The sequence below is a fragment of the Cicer arietinum genome, chromosome 6, assembly GCF_000331145.2.
Source record: "Cicer arietinum cultivar CDC Frontier isolate Library 1 chromosome 6, Cicar.CDCFrontier_v2.0, whole genome shotgun sequence".
NCBI classification, from domain to species: Eukaryota; Viridiplantae; Streptophyta; class Magnoliopsida; order Fabales; family Fabaceae; genus Cicer; species Cicer arietinum.
Window position 1 is genome coordinate 15522830 of NC_021165.2, and position 6598 is coordinate 15529427.

General features: G+C 36.5%; 1 protein-coding gene across 17 annotated transcripts in view; it reads left to right on the forward strand.

Annotated features, from left to right (window-relative positions):
* LOC101507840 (uncharacterized) overlaps positions 1-5967 on the forward strand; it is a 17154-nt gene extending 11187 nt beyond the window's left edge. For 14 of the 17 annotated variants that reach the window (XR_012163637.1, XR_003473663.2, XR_001144127.3 and 11 more), the window contains one exon: positions 5087-5967. The gene's annotated coding sequence lies outside the window, so the exon portion shown is untranslated. The remainder of the gene's footprint in view (positions 1-5086) is intronic. The other 3 variants (XM_073370209.1, XM_073370208.1, XM_073370207.1) reach the window with 3 other exon arrangements.
* The last annotated feature ends 631 nt before the right edge of the window (positions 5968-6598 follow it).

Genomic DNA, 6598 nt, shown 5'->3' on the forward strand with positions numbered 1-6598 from the left:
AAACAGATTTTGACACTCCCCCTCAAGCTGGTGAATAGATGTTCTCCATTCCCAGCTTGGATACAATTTTTTCAAAGTTGCTGCTGTTTAGCCCTTTAGTTAGAAGATCTGCAAGGTTGTCTTGGGATGAGACATATGGAGTGCAAATTAGGCCACTGTCGAGTTTTTCTTTGATGAAATGTCTATCGACTTCAATATGCTTGGTTCTATCATGTTGCACTGGATTATGTGCTATGCTAATAGCAGATTTATTATCACAATAGAGTTTCATTGGTTTATCCCACTTTATCTTCAGGTCCTCCAAAATGATCTTCAACCACAGTAATTCACATATTCCTTGTGCCATTGCCCTAAATTCTGCTTCAGCACTGGATCTGGATACCACACTTTGTTTCTTACTCTTCCAAGTCACAAGATTCCCACATAGAAAAGTGCAATATCCTGTGGTTGATCTCCTATCTATAATTGACCCTGCATAGTCAGCATCAGTATATGCTTCAAGACTCACATTTCCATTTCGTTTGAACAAAATTCCTCTTCCTGGGGTCCCTTTCAAATATTGCACGATTCTGAGTGCAGCTTGCAAGTGTACCTCCTTTGGTTGATGCATGAATTGACTGACTAGGCTTACAACAAATGCAATATCAGGTCTAGTATGTGACAGATATATGAGTCTTCCAACTAATCTTTGGTACATTTCTTTGTCAACTGCAATGTCTTCTTCTGCATTTCCCAAATGTAAATTTGGATCGATTGGTGTACTAGCTGGCTTGCATGCTGTCTTGCCTGTTTCCTGCAGAAGATCTGTAATATAATTTTGTTGGGATATAAAAATCCCTTTCATAGAGTGAGCCACTTCAATTCCCAAGAAATACTTCAATTTTCCCAAGGTTTTAATCTCAAATTCTTTGGCTAGGTGTTGTCCTAACAATTGTTGCTCCTTTTCATCATCACCGGTCACTATAATGTCGTCCACATATACCAATAACACTGTTACTCCCCCTGACTCAGAGTGTTTGATAAAAAGGGTATGATCTCATTAGCTTTGTTTGAAGCCTAGACCTACCATGACTCTAGCAAACCTCCCAAACCACGCTCGTGGTGATTGTTTAAGCCCATATAAAGCCTTCTTTAGCTTACAAACGGTTTTGGCAGCAATATGCTCACTATATCCAGGGGGTAAGTCCATATAAATCTCTTCTTCTAGATCTCCATGGAGGAATTCATTTTTTACGTCAAATTGGTGCAAGTTCCAACTGTAATTAGCTGCTAAAGATAATATCACTTGGACGGTGTTCATTTTTGCAACCGGAGCAAATGTTTCCAAGTAATCCACTCCATATGTTTGAGTAAATCCTTTAGCTAACAACCTTGCCTTGTACCTCTCAATAGACCCATCAGCCTTGTACTTTATATTGTATACCCACTTGCATCCTACAGGTTTCTTTCCATTTGGTAGAGGGACAAAATCCCAAGTACCATTCTTGTCCAATTCCATTTCCAAATTCATGGCTTGTTTCCATTTCATGTCAGACAATGCTTCCGATAGAGAGGTAGGTAAAGTGATAGTGTTCAGGCTTGTGAGGAAGGCTTTATGGGTAGGTGAGAATTGTTCAAAGCATAAGTAGTTGGATAGAGGGTAGAGTGGCTTGTTGGTACATGTCCTAGTATTCTTCCTAAGGGCAATTGGGATATGGAGGTCATCATAAGTTGGTGGTGTGTCAGATTCTGATTCTAGTGCATGGGAAGATTCATAAATTGGATCACTAGAATTTGAAGCATCAAGAGACGTTACCTCGTGTAAAGTCGGATTGGACTCTTGGATGTGAATAGATTCAGGAATGACCTTTGTTCTTCTTGTATATACTAGATTCTTCTCATATCTAACATTAGCGCCATCATTACCATCTTTCTCAGAATCAATTTCAATCTCAATTTATGGTTCAAGAGTTAATTCAAGAAGTAGAAGAGACTCATCTTCCTTATTTGTATTCTCCCTCTGAAGATGAGTTTGACCAAAGTAACTTTCTTGTTTATGGAAGGTGACATCACGAGAGACGAATAATTTTTGCGATGGTGGATGATAGCATTTGTAGCCCTTTTGGATGGAAGAGTACCCGATAAAGATACATTTTAAGGCTCTAGGATCAAGTTTCCCTCTATTATCACCATGGATATGGACAAACGATGCACACCCAAATATTCTAGGAGTAAGATTACTGGAGGTCGACACATTAGGGTAGAATGAGGACAGGGCCTCCATAGGAGTTTTGAAGGCAAGGACACTAGAAGGTAAACGATTTATGAGGTACGAAGCAGTTAACACCGCTTCTCCCCAAAAAAATTTAGGAACCTTAGTTTGAAATAACATAGCTCGAGTTTGATCTAACACGTGGCTATTTTTCCTTTCAGCAATTCCATTTTGTTGGGGTGTTTTAACACATGAGGACTCATGAATAATGCCCTCTTTTTGACAGAAATAATTAAGACCATGGTTAAAGTAATCTTTAGCATTATCAGACCTAATCCTCTTAATACTTACTCCAAATTGATTTTTTATCACGGAGAAGAACTGTAGAAACATAGACGTGACTTCAGATTTTTGTTTTAATAAATACACCCAAGTAACCCGAGTACAATCATCAATAAAGGTTACAAACCAACGTACACCTGATATATTTTGAACACACCTCACAGTGAAGACTCTCTACATCTAATTTCTTAAAAAAAAGAAGGAAATATTTGCTTAATAACTCGAAATGAAGGGTGACCAAGGCGACAATGGTACAAAAGAACCTTATCCCTAATGGTTTTTATTGATTCTGAAAAAAAGGAGTTATTGTTGTTGAATAACTTCAAAGCGGAATCTTGGTTATCCAAACAATAAAGGCCATTCCATTCTCTAGCATGTCCAATCGTCCTCCCCGAATGCTTGTCCTGAAAAACACAAAAGTTGTTATAGAAGATAACATTACATGATAGGTCTTTTGTAAGTTTTTGAATGGAAATAAGGCTAGTGGACAATTTAAGGATATGGAGGACATTTCGTAGAGTTATGGTTGGATTTATTTGGACATCTCCTTGATCTGTTGCAGTTATAAGGGTATCATCTGCTATTGATATTTTCTTGTTGCTAGGGCAAGGTGAATAAGTAGAGAAATGTGTGGGTAAGGGTGTCACGTCGTCTGTGGCTCCAGAATCCAGTATCCAATATTGGTTAAAGGGTATATTTGAAGCATTAAGTCCAAAAGAAAATGGAAACGTACCTGAATGTGCCAAAGAGCAAGTACCTGTGGGTTTCTCCAAACTAGTGAGTAAAGATCTCAACTTTTCTACCTCATCTTGGTTCAGTTGCGTCATACCTTCTCGACTTTCTTCACTAGTACCTGTAGCTATGTGTGCTTGACCTCCCTTTTTCCCCACTCCTTGTCTCGGTTTTGAGAGCCCAACTCTCTATTAAGTGGTCACTCGTTCAATTTCTAGGATTTTTCACGAGTGTGGCGAGGCTTGTTGCAATAGGTACCCCACACTCCTTCACCTTTCTTCTCCACATAGGCTCTTCCTCCTTTCTTTTGGTCAACCATCATTGATGAGCTTTCTACAGGTGGGACTGTCAACATTAGTCCCCTTCTACTTTCTTCACTTCTTACTATAGCCACTACTTTATTAATTCCTGACACTTTCTCCTTACCAAGGATTTGCACTCTAACTTGATCAAAATTAGAGTTGAGTCCCACCAAGAAATCATAGACTCTATCCTGTTCAATATACTCCTTGAGTAATGCTGCATCTGCTGGACACTTGACTTTTATAGCTCTGTAATGATCTATTTCCATCCACAAAGCTTTGAGATGATTTGCATACTTAGTAACAGTCTTGTTTCCCTGTTTAGCAGCCATAGTTTTCACCTCCACATCGTATATTTGGGCAGCATCTTTAGCTTTGGAATAAGTCTCTTCTAATGCCTTCCAAATCTTCTTCGCAGTGCTGAAAAACATGCAAGTGTCACTGATTTCTGAGGTCATTGCATCCCATAACCATGCCATGATTATAGAATCCTCTTTATCCCACCTCTTAAATTTGGGATTTGTTTCTTTGAGGGGTTCATCTGTTAAGTGTTCCGCCATCCCTTTACCTTTCAAAAAAGTGCGCACAATTTGGGACCACTTCAAATAGTTCTTCCCATTCAACTTGTGAACGGATGAGAGGTTTTGCAATTCGGCTTGGAATTTTTTATTTCCTATTTCATTCTCGGTTTTTTTATGAATCACTACTCCTCCCGCCGTGGATGAAAAACAAAAAACAACAAGTTTCTTTGATTTTCAATCTACGAAAAAAGGGCGGCGAACGGCTGATTGGAGGGCGGTGGTGTGATATGGTCACGTTAAACAGATGTTAAGTTGCTGCAATGAAGGTAGCAAAAAAGAGATCTTAAGTTGCTGCAATGAAGGCAGAAAAAAAAAAAACTTAAATTGCTGCAACGAAGGCAGCAAAAAAAATCTTAAATAAGAAAACCGCAATGAAGGCAGCAAATTTATGCGGAAGCAAGACTCTCAAAGATCGAGAGCTCTGATGACATGTCAAAAAATTAGAGTAAAAATATATTTCTTGAATGAATTATATTGGTAATACATCAGATATATATATACTAGATTACTTAACAACCAAATCCTATTAGTACTCATATATAACTAAATCCCTATTAGTACTCATATATAACTAAATCCCTATTATTACTCCTATTCAACTGAATCCCTATATTGAGGGATATTAAATAGAAACAGATTTTGACACAAAGCATGCATGAATCTGATTTTGAAAAAATTGAAGAAAGTGGAAATTAAGAACGTTCTACGGTTCAAAAGGAGAGCATTCTTCTTAAACAGAAATTGAATTCCTAAAAATGACCTGTCAAATTTTATCAAATCTACTGAAACCTCTTGATCGTATTTGATAAAGCTGGACATGATTTGACAAATCCCAAAAACAAAAACTTCACGAAAACTTTTTTGCTCCTAAAAGAAAGAAAGATAAGTGCAAAACAAAATGTTGACATCTTGAATCTGCATGTTATTTCAAAAAACAGAATGAAAAATTCAAAACAAAAACGTCATTAAAAAATGAAGAACGTTCTGGAATCATGTCATAACATTCTCAAAAAACTTTAAAAAAGGAAGAACGTTATGGCTTCATCTTGATGAATGTTCTGACTCTCGACCACCACTCTGACCTGTGACCACCGTTTTCGCACCTTCGTTCTGATTCGAGCCCCAATCTTTCGGCCACCACTGACATCTCCATTCATTCACCTTCATTTCTTGGCTACGACAACATCCACGAAGACAACGACATCTTTGTTCTATCACCTTCTTAAAAGGTAAATTTAGATTATTTTTTTTATGTTAGTTTAAGCATCATATAAAATATATATTTGAAATATTTGCTTAATTATATGTAATTTATGTGCTGTTTTGAATTTTCATGAGTTTGATTGAGAGTTATGGTTCATTTTAGGGATTTTCTCATTGTTGCGATATTTATGGTTTGGGATCGAATTTCATGTAAACCGTGCTCCTTTATTACTGGTATGAATGGATACACACAATGGTTAATTGAAATGCTTGCTTAACTTGTGAATAATTGTCACACACGACACAATAAAAACGTTGTTTTCCTAGCAAATCTGCTCATGAATGGCTGTTCACCTTGTGATTATGTTCTAAGTGCATTTTCAGATGTTCAATTGAATGATTTGGAGCAAACATTTTTGGTATGTTTGGATTTACATTTTAATTCATTGTTCTCTTTCTCTAGCAGAAATACATGGCATATAGGAGTACTTTCTTTGGCTTAGTCTACCTTCAGTCTATTGATTTATTTTTTGTATAACAAGCCTGGATATCCCTCTAAAGAATAAATATTTCGTCACATTATATGGTTAACGGTTTATTACAAGAAGAGCATCAATGCACTTGGTGTTATTACAAAAATTGTTTTTAGTGTAGTTGTGTAAGTTGTATGCAGGCTTTCCACACCATCTGCCAGACCTGTCTTAACTGCTTTCAGTGATATTTTTTATGAACAGATCAAGGTAAAGCACAATATAACCATGGTTGAGTCGTTGAGCCATGAATCAATACTTTTACTGCCTTAATTTTAGTCTAGTTTTTAAAGCATTGTTGGACAGTAAATTTTTGTTACTAGAAAGAGGTGTTTAATATTGTTATTTTAAAATCTCAGATGCCTTGGATTGCTTAATAAATAATTTAGAATATAACATGTCTGAGAGTGTTTCAATAGAGAAATTGTATAATAGTTTTGGAATGTATAAATTTGTTAGCAAGTTTGTTTTGTCAATTGTTAGTTAGACACTTGCCATTTCATTTATGATCCATGTTAGCTCATTGTTTTGCTCATTTTTTTTAATAGTGAATAAAATGTTAGCTCATTGTTCTGCTAATGTCAATTATTCCAAACATTATAATTCATTTGAGAAGTGCAACGGTAGCACTCAACATTAGAGCTTACTCCGATACTTGTGAATTCAATTTACTGCCTCACTTTATTTTGATACTTGTGAATTCAATTCACTTTCAAA